The sequence below is a fragment of the Lissotriton helveticus genome, chromosome 8, assembly GCF_964261635.1.
Source record: "Lissotriton helveticus chromosome 8, aLisHel1.1, whole genome shotgun sequence".
Classification (NCBI taxonomy): Eukaryota; Metazoa; Chordata; class Amphibia; order Caudata; family Salamandridae; genus Lissotriton; species Lissotriton helveticus.
In genome coordinates this window covers 221,567,199-221,589,194 of record NC_136069.1, presented here as the reverse complement: position 1 = coordinate 221,589,194, position 21,996 = coordinate 221,567,199, and the positions used below count along the sequence as shown (strand labels likewise).

The 21,996-nt window shown below is 46.9% G+C and overlaps 1 protein-coding gene and 1 long non-coding RNA gene across 2 annotated transcripts in view; one reads left to right on the top strand and one right to left on the bottom strand.

Moving 5' to 3' along the window:
* Positions 1-21,996, top strand: part of SLC36A4 (solute carrier family 36 member 4) — a 911,610-nt gene that overhangs the window by 123,766 nt on the left and 765,848 nt on the right. The gene's annotated exons all lie outside the window — the stretch shown is intronic.
* Positions 38-19,930, bottom strand: LOC144771562 (uncharacterized). The gene is made up of 3 exons (XR_013599351.1): positions 19,678-19,930; positions 6,455-6,511; positions 38-277 (listed from the first exon to the last, which is right to left on the bottom strand). It is a non-coding gene; the product is annotated as an uncharacterized LOC144771562 (long non-coding RNA).

Below are 21,996 nucleotides of genomic sequence, written 5' to 3'. Positions count from 1 at the left end.
TTAAACACAAGCACAAACAAGGTGTATAGAAAAAGTTTTTATCAGAAAGTAATTCAATCAATATATACAGTAAAAACAATAATAGGTCTGTAGGTCTATAAATAATATGTAAATATGCAACACAACAGAACCTAAAAACACCTATCCACAAAGTACAATAAATGATACAGAAGGAAGAGGTGGAGGTCGACGTTTCGGTCTCTTTAGAGGATGCTTATTGAGACCATCTTCAGGACTGGAGTCAATTAAAAAAGACTGTATAATGACAGAATGTACCCTGAAACAGAAATGTTTTCAGTTACACACAGTTCATGAATCAGTTGCTTTTATCCATAACACCTTGAAAACCAAACAATGTATACTATTAACAATACATAAAACATATCAAACACATAAAACATTAATGACATAAAACAAAATGATAAACCCCATAGAATATTTCAGAGGGATTACTACATAAATCAAATCATCATCAGATTAAATCCACAGTCTCTTTTACAATTGTACTATCCACAACGAACTGAATTAGAGGTTTATACCATCTCTGTTGTGCCATCACTAATTCAAATCAATCATCACTATTTACATATACTGAATACACTGATGACCATGGACGCATGGGAATACAGTTTTAACAAATTAATTAATTTAGACAACTGAAGCATGATACAATAACTCCAACCTATCCACATGGTTCAGTAGACGTATCAGAAGGCCAGAACGGCATAATTTTGCCCCACAAGTTTACCTTAATTGAGATCAGGATATTGGGGTTTATTCAATCAGACGAAGATCCAATCTGTAGGGGATCTCAGAATCCTAAATGTAAACATATCAGGATGTTTAGGGCACAATCACTACGATTTTAGAGGGTGTATAGTGATTTGCTGCAAGCATGAGAACTTACTTAAATAGACTACCGCAGCCGAACCACATGGGGGGTCGTACACGTATACCAGTCGTGATCCGACCTCAAAAACGACAAGCTGGTAAACACCTATCTTTCGGTGTACTTTAATTTTATAGAGCGTGCCAGATCTAAAAAAGATGTGAAATTTAGTATAAACTTCATGAATTCAGTCTCGAGCTAAAATTACTGAAAACCGATGAATGCATTACCTTAAGAAACTGGAATGTCGGGTAGCGATGCAATCGTCTACCGATGCGCGCAAATCTCCGTTTATGCGGGCATTCATATTTATTACTTCTAGTTTAAAAAAAGGGGAATACATTACAATTTCTCAACACAGGTCTATTTAAAGAAGCTTAGCGGTATCGCAACGTTATAAACACGGGCTTACCGAATACAAATCTCAGTCCAAGCTCACATGTGGTAAAGGTACTAAGGGTAAAGAGGAGAACAGAACTTATATTAAAATTATTTCCCAACCGAGTTATTTAAAAAAAGGGGAAGGGGACCAAGCCTGACATTAAGCGCTTACCGTGATTATTCTAACGCAGATCCGCAACGAAGTCCTGTATAAGTCACAGAAACATCACGGTTCCCTGTGCATCTTGGTTTTATAGCCGACTCGTTTGGAGATCGAGATAGGACTGGTAATGGGCGCCATGTTTGAATGGTCAAAATTACAAAATAAGTTTTCAAGAATAATTGGGAAATTAAAGCCATTTAGAATTATCTAAACCGGACCGCCTTTTTCCGAAAAGTAAAGCGTCCTAAGGGGTATTATATCAAAGCATTTTATGTGCCTACTAAGAGTGTGTTATTCGTACTTCAAAACGTCTACAGTACACCACATTTATATTGTAGTATTGCACAATGCTGGTTAGTTATTACATTTAAGTGCACAATATCCGAAGCAATCTCAACGGGCAGCAACATAAGAGTAAACATACTATGCAACTATGCACAAATTGCAACACTAGCATATTAGATAAACAATCAGACAGTGTTTAAGCATTCTAAATCATATGATAAGCTAATACATCTAGCAAATTTGGTACTAGCAACACGGTGTCTTTTAGCTAAACAGGTCTGGCCAGATAGCAGCATTAAATATGACATGTTATGTAACTACATGAAGATTCAAAAACAGTATATTTATTGTAAGAACTGGCAGTTACTTAGTGAATATGCAGAAGGCCTATGTTAAACAAGCTAACGCATGCCATTCGGTAGAGGAATTTAGTCCTCGCTTCACAGTGTCTGTAAGGCAAATAAGTTTGCCTTCTCTCAATGATAGTATTCTGTCGATGTTACTTTGTCTTTTGTTAGGTCTGATCACTTCCAGGACCTTCTTCTTCTGTTTGTGTCCCTGAGACATCTAATTGGGAGGCAAGCTCTACATCAAGCCCTTCCAGAATCTTCTTAAGCAGGTTACCAGAGCAAAGTAAAACGCCAGTCTTTTCCACTGCCCACAGACAGAAACGGCAACTGCAGGCCAACCCAGCAAAGCAACACACAGCACAGGGGCAGTATTCCTCCTGGCAGCTCTTTAGCTATTTATGATCCTCTTAATCCAGAAGTGTTCTAAAGTTTTGGGGTTAGAACTCCACTGCCTATACTACTTTTTGCCTTTGAGGTGTGCAAGTGTCAAAGAAAATCTCTCTTGCTTACTAGAACCATTCCTGCCCTACCTGGACTATCCACACTACAGGAGGTGGAGGTGGAGGCAGCATTGTGAAAGGCAGACTGTTAGAAATGGGATTTCTGGTTGGCTAAGGCTTGCGCTAAAGCCAGGCAGAGACCACCACTCTAGTCAGGGCTTGGGAGTTACACGCCAAAGATAACCCCTGCTCACCCCCTTGGTAGCTTGGCACGATCAGTTAGGCTTATCCCGAAGGCAATGTGTAAAGCATTTGCGCACGCACACAACAGCAACAACATCCCAGGCACACTACAAAAGGAACTCCACACAAGGTTATATCAAAAATAGCCTTTGTATTCTCAAAACACATTAGAATAGTTAACACATACTATACTCTGTGCCAACTGGCACAGGCAATATTCACAATGGATTATATACACATGATAGGGCCACATGGACCACTGTCAGAACCATCACAAAGCTAACTTGGTAAAAGTAAAACAGATCATAAACGTACAACCAGGAACCACTGGTAATCACTGTACCTAGCAGCCTGTAACATAAACTACATTATTCACAGTCACATCAGGCACGAATTACATTCTGCGCCAACCTCACCAGCATAAACACATTATGCAATTCTCTCAAGTTTAAACACATTAGACCCTAACCTCCTAAGCATAACTCACATTAGGGGCGTACATCACACAGTGAAACATAATCTCACTAACATAAACCATGATATGCAAAACAACCTCCTAATCATAAACCATATTTAGAGGTATCAAGCAGGGTGCGTAAAACATACTAAATGTCCCTAAAGGACCCGGGACTCGGCACCTTCCAGCACGGGGCTTCCCTTCCTCACGGGAGCCCCGCTCTTCGCTTTCGTGGCGGGCAGGACTTCCTCTCCCGGCCCCACCCACATCCCAGGCAAGGCTTGCCTGACTTCCGGTGGGCCGTGGCGGTGATTTCTTTACTCTGGCAGTAAGAGAGGTAGGCTCCCTCGTAATGGAAAATATACAGCAGGGTGGGCACCCGTAATTAAATAAAGATAAGCAGGGTGGCACCCGCAATTACGGCATGACGGGGGAATCCCCCACAGGTGGGGTTCCTTCCCGAAGGGCGAACAGCATCGCGCTGCGCAGCCCACGCTGCTCCTTAGCTGGGCAATTTAAGGGAAATTACAGCGCTCCTCCTCAGAACCTCTAAGCTCGCTGTTGGCATAGAAATAAAGCGCTCATGGGGTGCTAGGAGCCCAGCACCAAGTCCTAATAGTCTTTGAAGTATTTGGGGGAAAAGAAATGGTGCACCAAGCTCCCAGCAAAGAAAGCTTCAGGGCAAAAGGGCAGGCAGGGCCCAGGGAGGCCAGTCCTCCCCTGGGCCCCCACCAGCAGCACGCCCTGCAGGACCAGCACCCAAAAGCAAGAACCCTTTACAAGGGGTCACAGCCCCTTCTTATACCACTGAATCCTTTGTTCTCAACTGTAGGGCAAGGGGAGAACCAGATACAACTGGTTCAGGAGCACTTTGTTTTGCTCAATTCCCCTTTGTATTCACACGACAGCCCAGGGACATCAGACGCACCACAGGGGGTGGAGCCACCATTGTGAGGAAAGGCACAGCCCTATTCAGGTCCCATGTGCAACTCCTCCCTCCCATCTACATACAGATCTCCCTATTCACCACCTGGCAGACCCATCCTGGCTCCTGGAGCCAACCACACCAGCCAGCCCCGGTCAATCACAAGCCAGACATGCAATTCACATCAGGCAGGCAGACATACTGCACACACAAATGCCAACTTCTTAAAGTGGCACTTCTCCACTAGTCACAATAATTCTGCGCATACCATTGCACAGCATTTATTCTCACGAGTTCGCACATACTATACTCACCCCTGCACACCTCTCATACTAGGAACTACCAGGGACACATATATCCCCCATGCATTCCTATGGGAGGGTAAACAAGTCTCACCACACATACAGAGAGCGCACGCACTTTACACTGGACCACAGTGCTAAAGTGCGCAGAGGCCTAAAATCACCAACACTAGGTTACAGAAAAAGGCTAGGAGAACGCAAAAAGTTTCGGGGTGAACCTGCCAAAAGGGCCAAGTCCAACACACACAGCCCTATTCAGGTGTCAGTGTCAACTTCTTACACCATCCTATCTCAGGAAGACCCATCAGGGTATTCAGGGCACACCTAATCTCACTTTGTTTGAGTCTCTGAAGTGAATGCACAAACAGGCACTGTCAGTCTAAACCAGACGTTGATTCCACAAACAGGCAGAGGCACACAGAATTGGAAAGCAAGAAAATGCCCACTTTCTAAAAGTGGCATTTTCAAACACACAATTAAAAAAACTTCTACAGTAAAAGATGTCTTATTGAATTCTGAGTTCAGGGAGCCTAAACTCCAAATCTCAAGCTGATCCCAATTGAAAGTTACACTTGTAAAATGTTACAAGGCAGCTTCAATTAGGATGGGTGAGCTAGTCCTTGCAGTACTGAAAAACTAACTTAGCAGTATTTCACTGTCAGGACATGTAAAATACACCAGTACATGTCCTACCTTTTACATACACTGCACCTTATCCACAGGGTTACCTTGGGCCTACCTTAGAGGTGCCTTACATGCAGCAGTAAAAGGGAAGGTTTGGCCCTGGAAAGTGGGTGCACCTGCTAGGTCGACATGGCAGATTAAAACTGCACTCACAGGCACTTCAATGGCAGGCCCCAGACAAGTTTACAGGTCTACTCATGTGGGTGGCTCAACCAGTGCTGCAAGCCCACTAGTAATATTTGATTTACAGGCTCTGGGAACACATAGTGCACTTTACTAAGGACTTACCAGTAAATTAAATATGCCAATCACAGATAACCGATCATAATCACAATTTACACAGGGAGAACTTGCACTTTAACAATGATCAGCAGTGGTAAAGTGCCCAGAGTACCTAACCAGCAAAAACAAAGTCCAGCACACAGGCAAAAGCACAGGAGGTAGAGTCTAAAATGCCTGGGGAAACCATGCCAAGAGTGCCAAGTTTAGCATTTACTAAAAACCCAATTTTCATGCATTGTTGTTTGTGTGCTATATAGTTTTTAACAGTGCAACTGCATGTTTGTGTAAATGTAATGGCCATTTCAATTAAACATGTGCTATATTTAAATGTGTGCTTCTAGACCATGGTTGACTACTATATTTGCAACAGTGTGCTCCAAAATGCACTCCCTGCTACATACTACACCCTCACCACTCTCCTTTTGAATAAGTGTGGTTCATTTGCTACACTTACTTTTTGTGGTGCTTGGATTTTTCACAATCCTTATTACTGCAGTGATGTAACATTGATGGCAGCACCCCTACACTAAAAATTATTCCTCCACCACCACCGAGCGTATGTGAAGTAAAGTCTTGTATTTCAAAGTATGAAAATGCATAATTTCTGGTGCGCTATCCCACCCCTCGAGGAGGCTCCCAAGCGTGGTATTATTGTAACAATGGAAGTAAGTGTTAGATGTAATATGCAAGACTTTACAACACCTTCATGCTCATTGGTATGTAACGATAATTCAACTTTATGCAATTTCAGTTTACAAAGGAATAGTGCTGTAGCTTAGCCAGCATTTAAAATGCATAGAAATAAAAAAGACTGGATCAATCTGAAGGTGGACTATATCAAATTATTCATATAGTACATTCAGAATATTACAATAATTTGAGCAGTAAGACATCTTGACACTAATGTTAGAGTAGAACTCTTGCTCTCATTGCGCTGAATAAATATATATTTTTTTAGAAATTAGCATAAGAAAATTTGCCATTTTATCTGCCTTGCAAACGATAAAACTGCTTCACAAGTCACTTCCACGTTAAACAAATTCAAACACCTACTGTTGTATTTCAATAATTCTCTTTCAATTCTTTTCTTTTGTGTTCTCGTCAGCCAGTCTAAATCAACACAAGAAAAACGGAGATATGAATGAATACAAATGCAACATAAATTAGAGTTCACATTTCAGCTTAACATATCTTTAGTTGAGCGTTATAGCCTGTCTTCCATGTTACAACACACTCCTTTATCACTATTCCCTAACTTATTAGCAAGTATGGTTTTTCTTTTCAAGACGTTTAGACCTTGTTTAATTTCCCATTGAGTTGCACTTATTTGGCTATTTCCCTGTTGTTCTGTTTCTGTTGGTGTTCTTCATCCTAATCAATGCTCTCACAAAGTATCTTTTTGTCATCGTACAAACTTTTGAGAGCTATGATAAATATCTAGTAGTTGATCCATGTCAGTCACTTAAGTACATTATCCTTTCTTTCACATAGGTTCTTACTTTTTATTTTAAGCCTTTGGTTTTACTATTACTTAGCTAACTTTAGTGCATTAATTTAAAGAAAATGCAGGTTGGAGTTATTCTTCCTCACTCTTCTAGATGCATACATATGTTTCAGTACTCTGTTTCTCCATTTTAGGATTTTTCACAAAACGGACAGATTGCAGTGTGCTAATCAAATCTTTCATCGCTATGGTCCATAATGTGAAATGTATTTGTAGATGAGGCAAACTTCAACATTTCAAAGATTGTTTTTTTTTTGTATAATGTTTTTATTGCGTTTTCATTCACATCCACATGAACAGTAAACATCTCCATCTGAATTTAGGTTGTACATATCACATATCACGGCATACACAACAAATGTATCACAGCTTAGAAACTTACAATACAACAGTTGACGCTACTTTCATATCTTCCCTCCCATTGCCAACATCCTTTAGCCATATCTGTAATCCATCCTATGCGACCCCTCCAATGTTCACGGGCTCGTTTCAGGGGTTGAGTCAGTTTGTGGAGGCTCACATATATTCCCCTGGAATTCATTCCACTTTCCCCATATTCTGGATCATTTTTTGCGACACCCTCTATGGGTGTAAACCGCCCTTTCAGCCACCATTGCGACATCCATGTCTCTTTCCCATTGTTGGAGCGTAGGTAACACTCCAGAGCCCCAGTTCCTGGCTATATTTCGTTTTGCGATTGTTGTCCCCAGTGTGGCCCAGTTCTGAAGTGCTAAATTTAAATCTGTAGGTTGCCAAGCATTCAGGAGGCAACATCTGGGATAAGGCTGGACTTCTGCCCCCCCTACCTCTGAGATCACGGTCATCACCTGTTCGAAGTAGGATTGTATACGTGGACATTCCCATATTATATGATAAAATGTTCCAGTAGGTCCACATCCTCTGCGGCATAGTGGGTCGGGTGTGTGCCCAAGTTTGTGTAATGTGGTGCGTGGATAATATATACTTTGGAGCACTTTGAGTTGTATGAGTTTTAGCCTAGATGGAATCGCTGCCCCGCGGGCTGAGGCTAGCATGTCCATCCAGTCTGACTCCTCATGTCTCCTAATTCTGCCTGCCACCTCTCCCTCAGCGTTGTCGTGGGGTCTGGTTGATTATTTACCAGTTTCTGATACGTCTGGGAGATGGCCGTTTTGTCCATATGGTCCGTGAGGAGTCTGTCTTATAAGGGCGAGGTCTCCGCTAGTTGGGTATCTGGGGGGATAGCACTCTTAAGCGCGTGTCTAATTTGGATATATCGATAGAGTTCTGTCTCTGCCATCCCGTATTTTTCCCGCAGTGTTGCAAACGGAAGGACCTCCCCTTTTACCCATTGGTCTCCTATTTTAGTAATACCAATGAGGTCCCATTGTCTGAATCCCTTAGTGTTAGTCAAGGTGCCCAAACGTGGGGTCTCCCAGAAGGGGGTGGCTTGCTTCAGTACCCCTTCCCAGCCCAATGCTCTTTGTGCTGTGTGCCATATTTTAATCGTAAGTGCAGTCGGTCCTGTGAGTGCGTTTCGTCTTTTATTGGTGTAGAGGCCTTTCATCAGATGATCTGCGGGCAGTAGGCACCTATCTAGTCTGAATGCCGGTTCATCCTGCGAGACGTGCAGCCACTGGTTTATCACCACTAGTTGTGAGGCCCAATAGTATAATTTTACATTTGGTAATGCGATTCCCCCATCGTACCAGCTACGTACTAATTTGTGTTGTGCTATGCGGGCCGGTTTCCCGTCCTACAGCAGTGTGGAGACTTCGGCTTCGATTGCTTTAAAGTAAGAGGGGGGGGACTGGAAATGGGGTATTCTGAAGGGCTTAGAGGAACCTAGGCAGAGCCATCATTTTGAAGAGTGCCGCCCCCCCCCCCCAGTAATGTCAACAGAAGGGATCTCCAGTGTTTGACATCCGCCCGGAATTTTGCCAGTGGCTGCATTAGGTTTTCCTCTATAAAAAATGTCTTCTGCGGTGTAGCATATATTCCTAAATATTTGAATCCTCTGGTCGTGATTTGTAACTCACAGCCTTGTGGGAGCCTGGGAGTGGGACCATGCATCACATATAGTAGTGATTTCGTCCAGTTGATAGTGTATCCTGACACTTTCCCGTATGCTGTACAAATATCCAGCAAGAATATCAAGGATCTTGCCGGGGACGTTAAGTATATTAACACGTCATCCGCGTAAAGCAAAATCCGGTCTTCCCAGTCCGCCTCCCATTTCATCCCACGGATTGACAGATCCTGTCTTATCCATGCCGCAAGTGGTTCCAGTATTAGTGCGAAGAGTAGTGGAGACAGTGGGCAGCCCTGTCTCGTGCCCCTCCCCAATGCAAACTCTCGTGATATACGTCCATTTGCTACCACTTGTGCTGGGGGTGCTGTGTATAGTAGTTTAATCCACTCACAGAATTTTGGGCCAAATCCCATCTTTTGGAGTACTGCGAACAGAAACGGCCATTCCACTAGGCCAAACGCCATCGTGGCATCTAATGAGAGGATGGCCGCATCTTCTTGGATTGTTGGTGTCCGAGCCAATACTCCATGTAGGCGTCTTAAATTATGGGAGGTATTGCGTCCCGGCATAAACCCAGACTGATCTGGGTGGATCAGGGTCTTAAGGTGTGGCTGCAATCGGAGTGCCAACGCTTTGGCCAGTATCTTGACTTCTGCGTTTTTCAGGGATATTGGGCGGTAGGAAGAGCTAGTCATTGCGGGTTTACCTGGTTTGTGTATTGCCACAATTGTGGCCAGTCTTTGGTCTTTAGGTAATATTGCCTTTTCTAGGCTTTCATTGTACATATTGAGTAGATGGGGCGTGATCGTTCCTGTCACTTTTTTGTATAGTTCCACCAGCAAGCCATTAGGCCCCATTGCTTTCCCCGTGTGAAGCGCTGCCAGCGCCACCCCTAATTCCTTGGCTGTAAAGTCTGCTTCTAGATCTTGCATTGCCTCCTGTGGTAGTGTAGGCATTTTTATATCTTGGAGGAACTGTATGTTTTCCTCTACTGTGGCGTGCGGTGTATAAATCTTTTCATAATATGTTGCCAGCCCCTCCACTATGAGTTGTGGATCTGTCGTTGTAGTGCCGTCGCGTAGCGTAAGTTGGGCAATCCATCTGTTCGCCTTCTCCCTCCTTTCCAACCATGCAAGCATTCTACCAGTCTTATCTCCCAATTCATACAGCCTATGTAGGGTATCGGAGTGCCAGGTTTTCGCAATTTCCCACGCATAAGCCCTAAATTCTTGGGTTGCTAACGTCAGGGTTTGCGTTGTGGTATCGTTAGGATTTTCGGGGTGTTGAACCTCAGCCCTCTGCACTTCTTCTAGGGTGTCTAGGTTCTTCCTGTGTTCTTGTTTGTGTCTGGTAATGATCGAGATGGCTTGACCCCTAATTACTGACTTGTAGGCCTCCCATAAGATGCCCGGCTATTCTACGGACTGTGTGTTCTCTGTAAAGTACTGTCCAGTGGATTTCACAAGGGCCTTGGCGATCTTAGGGACCTTCAGGTAGCCCGGGTAGAGCGGGAAAATTTGTTTCCTGCCAGGGATCTGTGCCGGATATGTGAATTGTATTGGTGAGTGGTCCAAGATGCCTCTTGGCAAGTGTACCACGTCGCTTACCCTTTCTGGGGTTGTCGCTAGAGTCAGTATATAATCTATTCGGGAAAGACTGTTGTGCACCCCGGAGTGAAAGGTGTACTGATGTTCAGTAGGGTGTCTAACTCTCCATATGCCAGTCAATCCCATTGCATCTATGAATTCCCTCAGGGCCTGATTTGACCTAGTTGTATCTCTGGGCGGTCTGCGGTTCATGGTGGCGTGTATTACTGCGTTAAAATCCCTGCCTATGATCAGTTCCCCCTCAGGAAGATCCGGGAAGAACCTCCCAAGATCCTGAATGGCTGTCTGATGAAGCGTCGGGGGGACATATACCGACGAAAATCCCCAGATACTTAAACCCCTCCGGGGATATCGGTGTCACACAGCTTAGTGGAAGCCTCAGTGGTTGCCCGATAGAGGGAATATTAATGCTTTGTCCCAAATTATTTTGTATCCCGGATAGCTCCCGAACAGGTCAAAGATGTGCAGAATGCGCGCAATGGAGGCATAAGGTCTGGAAAAATAGAGGACTATATCGTCTGCATGAACGAAGATCCATTGCTCCCAGCCTTCAGACGAGGGTATGCCCCATATCAGCGGGACATCCCCTTATCCACACCACCAGTGGCTCGAGAGTCAAGGCAAAAAGAAGGGGTGACAGTTGGCAGCCATGCCTAGTGCCCCGGTCCAGTGATATGACCGCGGAGATCGCACTGTTGACCCACACTCTGGCCAGTGGAGTCTGGTATAGCAGTTTAACCCAGGCACAAAACCTCTGGCCAAAGCTCCATCTAGCTAAAACGGCAAATAAGTATGGCCGTTCTATACTATTGAACGCCATGGATGCCATATGCAGGACTCCATACATCCATACATTCCGTGCCGATTGAGTCTGGTGCTCCTACGTGGCATGAAGCCCGAATGGTCCTTTGTAAGTGTCGTTGCTAGGGCCTTCGCTAGGACCATTTGCCTCAACATTTAGGAGGGAAATAGGGTATAGGAGCCGCACTCTTCTGGGGGCTTACCCGTTTTGTAACCAATATCGTGGCCGTTCTTGGTCTTCCGGGAGGGAATCCTTCCCCACTGCACCCTCGGAACATCTCCAGCATCGGCCCTGAAATTTTACCAGAAAGCCCCATGTACAACTCTATCGGCATCCTGTTGGGGCCCAAGGCCCTCCCGGACTGCAGTGAACCCAGGGCAGCTGTTATCGCATCCTCTGTCAGTTTGGCATCCATTGTGAATTTGCTCAGAAGCTCCTCACAGTCAGAGTACGACCTATTACTCCTGGGCTTGTAAAAGTCTTCATAATACAAGGCGAAGGTATTCGCTATCGCTGTACTCATTGTCTGTAGTATGCCCTCCCTGTCCCTGACCTCTGCCACCCAAGACCTGTCCCTATCCCCCTTATACAGCCAGGCCAACAGCTTGGATGCCTTGTCCCAGACCTCGTACAGTCAGCACTGCATGGCCAAGGCCTGCTGACGAGCCGTTTCGTCTGCCTGGTTTCTCAGGCCCTGTTGCTGCAAGTCTAGTCTGTGCCGGGCGTCAGCATTACTGTCCTTTGCCACCTTTATTTCCAGCCTCAGGATGTCCTGCTCTATCGTCTTACTTGCCATTTGTGTTTCTTTCTTTTTCCGTCCTATTAAGGCCTGGGCTTGCCCCCGAATTACTGTCTTGAATGCCTCCTGGAGAGTGCACGGGAAGGCCCCTGTTTTCTTTGAAGTATGACTCTGTACCCGCATTCAGTTTATCCTTAATGTCCTTATCTTTCAGGAACCAGGGCTCTGGTCTAGGATATCTATTCATCTGAACTGTCAGTCCCTCCAAAGCCACCCCCAATGGCGAGTGGTCAGAAATGCCTCTTGCTAAGTGTTCCGCACCCAGGAAGCTCCCCACTTGGTCGTGCTGCGTTAGAAGATAGTCAATGCGGGATAAGGACCCGTGGGACGCCGAATAGTATGCGTATTGTTTTAAGTGGGGATTTTGAATTCTCCATAGATCTATCAGGCCTAGCGCTGAGGCCAAATCCTGGAGGGCCCTTCCTCAGCCTGGTGTCTAGCTGAACTGAACCGGTCCATTTCGTGGTTCATCACATCATTCATGTCCCCTCCCACCAGGAGGATTCCTGGGGGCATTTTTAGAAGTTGGGCGCTGAACTTTGTCAGGACGTGGTGTGCAATCTCGGTGGAACATATAGAGAGCAGTGGTTTATGGAACAGCCCTTCCAAGTGACAGATAGGGCCATGTGGCAGCCTACGTTGTTGGACCACGCTTTCTTTATTGTTAGAGGCACTAGTTTTTGCATTAGGATGCCTACCCCCCGGGAGTCTGCTGTAAAACCTGAATGGGCTATTAGCTTATATCCAAATTGGTCTAAGGCCTTGTACTGGTTCCCATTCAGGTGTGTCTCTTACATGAGTACAATATCAGGAAGTTGGCATTTGATATTCTGCAGAACCAGGGTATGTTTAATTTTGTTCCCCAGCCCATAAACATTGACCATATATGAAGAGTTGCTTGTTTAGAGGTTTCCATGGGTATTCGTTAATTCCCTCCCCATCTTCCCACCCACCGGGGTTAAGGCGGTTAATGATTGCACTGTACTTTTGCTGGTTTTATGAGCATAACTATTCAACACAACAGCACAAACAATGAAAGTCCCAATTAACCCCCTCCCTGCTTAATGGGAGAAACCACCCCAACCTGCAGACTGCCTGTCGCCCAAAACTGTGCATTAAGCAATTGGAGCACTGTTCACAGGCGACCTACGTTATAAGATTTATAATGTGAACTCATTTTAATCTAATGACCCCCCTGCCATTGCCATGACAGGCTAACTACTGACTTTTTTGATAACAAAACGTCTCTGGCCCATTGATCCTAGGGCACTTCATCTCACTTGATCCCTCATTGGGCCCTAATAAGAAACCCGTTACTCTCTGTAGCCGTAGGATGGTATATGTCTTTTATCAGCTTTCATCCCTGTCCATCTCTGGGTCCGATTGGTGGGCCGAGGACACCCAGACAGATCCTTTCTGTGGGCTGGCCCTTGCGTCAGGTGGTTTCTTCTGGTTTTTAGCCTTTGCCGGCCACCCTCCAGCACTCCAGCCAGTCCCTTACTTCCTCCGGCGTCGCAAAGAAGAGATGCCTCCCTTCCTTGAGCTTCGCCAGAAAAGCAGCATGTATTTTAGATTTTTGTCTCTCAAGGCTGCCTTGACTGCATCGAACGATCTCTGTTAGCGCTGTACCTGGAGGGTAAAGTCCAGAAGAATCTGATTGTGGCATTCTCATATTGTAAGTCGCCTTGCGAGCGAGCTGCTTACAGAATCACGTCGCGAGTGCAGAAGTTCAGTATTCCCGCAACAATGGTGTGTGGGGGTGCTCCCGGGCGTAGCGGCGGCCCTAAAGCTCTGTGTGCCCGCTTGACTGAAAAGTAACTGGACAGGCATTTGGGCAGGAGGTTATGAAGGATCAAGTCTTCCAGGAAAAGATTTGGTGACTAGCCCTCCACCCCCTCCGGGACCCCCACCACGCGGATGTTGTTGTGTCTGGCCCTTCCCACCTGGTGTTCGATGCAGGCCATCATGTCCTTTTGTTGCTTTGTGAGGCACGCCACCTGTTCTTCCAGCCATTTGTTTTTGCTTTGAATACCACCTATGTTTGTTTCCACTTCAGAGACTTGATCTCCCATTTTGCATAAGTCAGCCCGCAGTAGGTTCACCTCCTCCGTGACCATATCTAGCTTTGGTTCAAGGGTGACCCGCAGCTCTCTTCTCGCCTTCATAATGTCTTTCAATGAGGGCTCGGATGTAGTGTCCCTCCCTATGGCTCCAGGGGAACCATCAGACTGAGTCTCGCCCCCCTCAGGTGTCTCATCGCCACTGTGCATCTGTCTATTTGATTAGATTGGCTCACGTGTATACCTTTAGTGCAGACTCATTGTGGGCACCCCAGCCAGTCCCGGACCCGGGCGCATCAGTCAGGCGCGGGGGCAACCCCGAGGGGCGACGCATTGAATCGGAGTTTGGGCACGGATCAAGTCACCTCCCCTTAGGCCACTTCCTAGGCCGCGGTGTGTTAGCACTTTAAAGTTTATGGCCCACGTGCCCAGCCCGTCACCAGTAGGGAGTCAGCAGCGTATCTCCGTGTTTAATTTAGTTTTCAGTTCCTCCCCCAGGTTGGTGTTAATCCAAGGGCTGCCCTTCACTGCGCCTCTTACCGTTCAGGTCGCAGGGCCACTATACTGCAGGGTGGCCAGTCCCCACTCGCCCGCAGCTCTATTACCGGAGGCTCTGTTGATTCTTGGCCACGGCTCCTCCTAGCCTCTCCGGGACTCGGGGCACCCTCAGACTCAGCATTGGGAGGGAGGAAAGAGGGGCAAGCAACACCGACACCCATTTGTGTGTGTAAACGGCCGCTTTATTGAAAAAGGTGCACATCACACTTTATTAAACTGGCAATTCGCCTTACAAAACTAAAACCTCTCTAAACATCGAATTACCTAACCACCTTTTATATTTCCTCCCACCACCCTTACGATCCCCACATGATAAAAACCCGCCACCCTGCATCATACAATACATAAATTGCAATACATTAAATGATACACAATCTTCCCACCTACCAATAACTCTTACCCTCCTATGACCTACAATCCTATTTGCCTTCCTGCAATTTTAACTAACTACCCTCTAATGTAAACTTCCCAACTGCTTAACATTTCCCCGCTCCCGCTCACCAACTCCCCAACTTAACGATAAACTGCCAAACTCCAGCCAACCTTGGCCAACTTCAACAACAACTCCGCCAGCACCCTTTCCAAGTGACGAACCATACAAAATTCCCCCCCTAAGCACCTGTCTCAAGCCGGCCCTAAAAAACTGCTGAAACAGAAAAAATCCTTCCCAACAAAAACCTTAGCCCAAGGAGGGTGGGCGGGACAAAAACCAGACACCCTACTACTGCGCTCCCAGCCACCAGGTCACCTGTACCTCAAATGGTGGCTGGGCAAGCGCGGGAGCCCAGATATAGGCATTGGGCTACTTCTTTAAAATTGGGCTGCCTTTGGGCTATCCCCAAGGCAGCCCAAAGCAGCAAAAATGGCTGCCATTGCTCGCCCCCCTCCCCCTCCCAAATCTGCGGGGGGGGGGGGGGACAGACCTCGCGTTGCTCGGCTGCCCCCCCCCGACTCCCATGGGGTGGGGGCAGCCGGTCAAAACCACCAGACTTACATTCGGCGAGCAGTGGCGTAACGAAACTTGAGGGGGCCCCCCTGCAAACTACATGGAGGGGGCCCCCTCCCAACCTCTGTGCCAGTCTAGAGGTTTCAGGCCAGCGACCCGCCATACTGCATGCAGGGGATGCGGGGCTTTGTTACGCCACTGTCACCAATCCAGCCGTTATAAGTAACACTGGATCGTGGAGTTAAAGGTTGGGCTTAGTCTGCCGGCAGGCTATCATAGGTGGTGGTCTATTCATTACAGCATCCCTGCCATCAGTATGCCGGGGAAGTTTGCCCAATTTTAGGTGGGTTTCCTGATGCAGACACCATCTATTCCCACAATCTCTGGTAGACCCATGCCTATACACAGCTATATTAGGTGCACTATGCTTCCACCACGCTGTCTACCCTCATGAGTGTTACTCTACAGGTATTATACAGGCCAAAGTATGAACACCTTCCAACAATGCACTCCAAGGACACCAGGAATCCAATAGAAATAGGAGCGGTTCATGACCATGTCAGGGGTATGCAGCACTATTGAAATATTGCAGAAAAGTGCTATAGGACTCGCAAAGTGTAATAGAAATAGCTATATGAAGACCAATATAGTACTACGTTTTGAAAGACATGGATCACAACGATAGTTGAAAAACTCCTCCTTACATCACAGCGAGTGGCTGACATTTTACTAAAAACGAAACTGAAACGAGAGGAGGTGGCGTGTGTGTGAAAAATTCACTGGCTGTGCCAGCAGCAAAGGCCACTTTAAAAGATTGCGTCACTCGTGGTGCAATTCAACTAGGGGGCCCTTGTGCATGGATGAAATTTGCACTAACTTATCACACAAAAAACACTTTTCCACTCCTCTCTCTCAGTTTGAATGTTAACTCAAGGGCGTTGCATCACCAGTTCTTGTCCTAACTTATAACAGTGCATCTGTTGGATGATCCGATTCCATACATATGGCTGGACGCACAGGCTCAGGGGGTTCTTTGAAAAGTAAATGCAACTGTGGGTTTGCGGCAATGCACAATAATTCCATAAAATGCATATCATTATCTGAAATTTATATAATCTTTCTATCTTCCAATGTCCTTTGATCTAAATTAAAATTATTAACATTGATTCTATTAAAACATATTTAATCTCTTAATAATTTTGTGACAACAAAGTATTTGTGGAACAAGACGTAAGCGCACTCTTATCAATAACATGTTTCTAGCTGAGTCCAAACCTTCACACTCAGAACAAAAGTGCAAGCAATACCTTTTCCTCAGTCTTACTCAATTAGGTACAACTACCAATCATCAAACAAAAGTCAGAGTCTCCATTCTAAACCTGCTCATTACAAACTAAGGGAATACTAAGATTGACCGTCTGTACCCTATAGAATAGTCTGACCACTTCATGGACCGGTACTCGTTCGCCCCCCCCCCCCCCCCCCCCCCACTAACCCCCCTCCCCTCTATCTCGCATCGACATCCAGGCTGAGGCTCTCCACTACAGCCTGGCTTGAGCCCAGCCCTGCCAGTGCTAAAACGAGGGATATTTCTATACCACCTGCCACCAATGACCAATGCTGCCTGCGCCCTGCCCCCCTGCCCTGAGGCTGAGTGCACCATTGCGGGCACTGACGGGCAGGTAGGCAGGCTTCCTTTAAGGACTCTCCCCAATACCCCCCCCCCCCCCCCCCCACCCCCTCCACTCCTATCCTGACACGATGCAAAATGACATTAAAGCTTTGGAATATGGGTGAAATTGACAACACAAATAGACATCGGGGAAACCTGTTTGGCCACAAGACGACATTCTTACACTGTCTGTAAGGCTCATGCGGTGTCAGACGACATTCATCTTGTCTTAGACAAGAAGCTCACAATAGAGCAATAATCGTGAAACAGTCCAGTTCTGAGCGCTGCCTGTTGGCAAAGGAAGGCTTCGCTCACAGATGCTCAAGGGCAGACCGTGTTTGTCTTGTTTGTGACTCGGCTCATGTGGGTGACAGAGTGAATGTGCTTTCAGAATTCAGGATGGGTGGGGGAGTAATGTGTACCAAATCATTTCAAACTTCTGGGCAGCAATGACATAATTTAAAGAAACCATTGGTTAAAGCAACTGGTTTGGTGTTGGCTGGCAGTCTTTTGACTTGTTCAACGCTTGTTTTCTGTAAACTGGATGTTGAGGGTACTCCTAAGCCTTCAACATTAAAAATGTTAAAAAAGAAGATTGATTAAAGCAAAAATATTTTGGGGTTAAAAAAATAGCTTATTGGCATTAAAGCACCTGCACTGAGAGGATATAATCTGTGATTGGGGTGTCCTGGTGAAAGGACAGAACGGCCTCACGTCACGCACAGTGAAGTTAGCCAATGGTTGAAGTGGGGGGTGGGGACCCATTTCCCCACACAATATTGGGCTGAAAGAAAATATGAATGATAAGACAGCAGCCCAGTGGATGGTAAGGGTGGCCAAAAGCCCTGTTAGTCCTTTTTACAGTATTTACCCCGAGAGACCACTCCACCCTTCTTCAACGGCAGGGCTGCTTGGGCCTTCATCATTCTCTAACCTCCGCCAGCTGAATATTACCTATCACTCTGTTCGGACAGCAGCGAGTACAGTCACGTGCACACTCCCTCGAGGACTCAGGATGACCCAAGATCTGTTGAACCCGTACATTACTAGCGTGTGCAGGAAGGGTCACAGCGTGGCCCCACAGCGTGTCCAGGAGGGTCTGAGCCGGTGTTGTCTTGGGGGTGGAGGGGGTTGCGAGGGGGCGTGGGGGAGGGGGTCCCCAGGGCTCTGGTGCCAGGAGACCTACTCACCGTATAACTAATTTCCAATGAGCCATTGTTATATATCCATGAATGCTTTGTTCCTCCTTGTTCTCTCGTGCTTGCAAGCACGAGAGATTTCCACTGTGGTTCTAGAATCCCCACGTTCAGTCTCGAGGATTCCTTGAACGTCACTTTGGACGTTGGCTTCCTCAAGACTGGACGGCTCTGGTCGTGGGTGTTTTACCTGACATTTATTCCTAGAATAAATTCAAGATTGGACCTACGCAAGTCTCTGAGTTCCTCATTTAACAGCCATGTACATCTATCACATGTACAATGGTGTAACGCAAAATGATGGGCCCCTGCAGAATGTGTGGGGTCCCCGAGGGTCCCAATTCAGACGTAGGTTTCACGTAGGTTGAATGGGGGCTGTCCTAAAAGCTGGGGCTCCCCTCTGTACTGGAGGGGGGCAGGGACCTGTGTTTCCTCTCTGTGCATTCAGTCTCTTGAACACCTTTTTCCTCCTGTAATGCACCGCTTGCTCCTCTTGTATTTTGTTTGTTCACGATTGTCACTTTTGCCTCATGAAACGTAACGTCTGCGTTTGTAAATTGTTCACTTGTAATGTTCTCTTGTATCAGTTCTGTTCCTACTGTGAAGCACTCTGACACCTTCGGGTAAAGTCCGCGCTTAAAAACGCATAAATAAATACGAGGCGAGGAGGCGAAACAGTCCTCACTGCAAGATTTAAAGTAGGGGTGGGTTTCTGCAAAATTGTGTTCTCACCATACGTTCACTCACAACCTCGGGCCACACTACTACCGATCTATCTCTTGTTGTCGTGGATGTACTAGGAACCGTTTATTGTAAAACCTCTGCTGACTTAAAATCCTTATGTTCATTACCACGAGCTTTCAGTGGCATTATAAATGAAAGGTGTTACGATTAGTCCAACTGGGTTGTTCTATCTTTATAGGCCTCGGAAGACAGAAAGATCATGATATTGCACTTAAGTGTTAGGGTGACTGCTGTAGGCGCATCATGAACCCACCAAGCTAACCGCCCGTCTATCTAACACAGATAGATTGATCCATCCTCCGTTACAGTCCGACTCTGACAGACTCCTGAGTCCTGACTGAGCAGGACACACACAGACACACGACATTCACGCTCACCTTAGGCCTGGAATGGATGACAGCCTGCAGCAGCTAAAGCGAGCGGGGCGGCCACACTGCACTGGGCAGCAGAACTAGACAGGGGACGACTGACTGGGCGAGGGGCTTGAAGTTGCCACCAGAGACCAGGGGGCTGCCTAGTAATAGTGCGTACTACTCTTTAGTACCACGGCGGCGGGCGGCCGCACCCGTTCTGGTCCGGTTCTTCTAAAGTCACGCGCTGCACGCACTACAATGCGGCTGCGCCTGACAAAATTGGCACCCTGGTCACAAGGCGAGCACCCCCCACCCAAAAGACCGCGGCACAGCGGCGCGCAGACGTACCCTGATAGGCTGATAGACAACTGCGCGCCGCCACCGCCACGCCCACGAGCACGGACCATTTCTTTTTTTTATTTTTAAATTATGTTGTTGTGAAGACAGAGCCGTCCTGCCCAGCGCAGTGCGCGTGCGCCAACTATTTAATTAATTTAAAGGCTCGGGTAGGCCGGCAGGAAGTGCGCACGTACGGCACGCACCGCCACCATAGAGTTAAAAAAAAATAGAGGCATGCACTGTGTCACCATCGGTGCGTGTGTGCACTGTTTGGCCAGACTAACGGAGTTCCTTACTGTCAGTGCTGAGAGTGAGGGAGAGGCCCCTGGCTGAAGCGTGGGGGGCCCCTGCGCAGGGCTGCCTGTGAACCGCCTCTAATGTTTAAATACAGGCAGTCCGGGCTGGCACAGCACCGTCCCTCGTGGTCGACGTGATGTGCTGGCTGGCTGGGGGGCTGCCGGCAGGAGCGACGTGAGAGGGCCCTTGGAGCGTGAGGGCGGGGCCCTTGGAGCGTGCGTGGGGGCCCTGGGTCGGGGGGGGGGGGGGTGGGGGGTGAGACTGTGTTAATACAGTCAGTGTTTCATTTAACCCGCTACTGTCTGCTAGCGCCTAAGCCCAATGCTGCATTGCTTGCAGCCATCATCTTCCTCTGCTGAGAGTAGTGAGGCCAGGGGGCCCCCTGACCCGCGGGGCCCCCCCGCACTGCGGGGGCTGCGGGGGCCTGTGTTACGCCCTGGGGGATCACTCGCAGTTAGGCATCGCCCCAGCCACCGCAACCTTGCTGGTCCGACTACCGATCCGTGGTCCGATATCCTCTTGCTCGAGCCGCGCTCCCTCCGGGGTCGCGGGGATTGTCCCCTCACCCAGCAGCTCCGGACCTGATGCACCGGGCAAAAAGCTGTTCCTGCCCGTCACTCCGTCCCACCTGGGGGATCTGCTGTGCGTCCCACCTGGGCGATCTGCTGTGGTCTCTGCCCACCTGGGCCTCTTTTGCTATATGCCCTCTGGATCGACGGCTCAATCAGACGCTCCCGAATCTCGGAGGAGGCTTCCCCAGCATCGTGAAGCCTCTCTCAAGGTAGCTGCGTGCATTATACAGTAGCCTGTGGATGGTTTTGGATGTTTGCCGGGGGCTACGCACTGCCGGCTACGCTCGCTCAGGACATCTTGGTCGGCTGCGAGCCACGCCCCCCCATTTATTCCATTCTTTAGTAGAGTATAATTCATGCACATCCGCACAGTATAATTCATGCACATCAACACAATAATTAGTAGTGACCCTTGTATTTGACACACAAACAATATAACATTCTGAATTGGGAAAACTTCAGACAAAAGTAACACGAACGCCTGAAAGTGAGGATGCCTGTTATAACAGAAGGAGACATTTCATAACCCAAAACACTTTATTTGGGAGAAATACCTCACAGTTTAAGCCAAAATATGCATGCATACCCTCTTTTGCCCTCCTCCTCTTTTGAATTCTTTGGACTTTGCATGGACAAAAATTTAGATCAGTGTTCTCCAACCTTTTCTGTAATACGAGCTACTTAAGCTTAATGAAAATCGTTCCGAGCTACTGATGTTATTAGTGTTGTAGTAGTGCCCACATCAGACAAGATTACATGGGTAGCCACGCCATTCAAGACTATCAACAGTGATCACTTCAGTGCATCAGGCAGGGTTACCAGCAGTAATGTGAAAAGGCCTTATTAATTTGCTATGCCTTAACAGGGGTAATACCTAACAGTCATATAGCATAGTGCCCCTGGCACCAAGTTAATAAATATCCCTAACATGCATGATTTATCTCTCAAATTTTAAATTTAAATATAAAATAGTATGTGGATTTGTAAAGCGCATGTGCAACCTAATGGGCATATTGGCTTAGAAATAAAATATATTTATTGTTACTCAACTCAATGGTTGTCTTGGTTGAATTGAAGTTTCACAGGGAAATTCTGTCATTTTTCTCCAGATATAAAGTACTGAAAATCTCGCTCT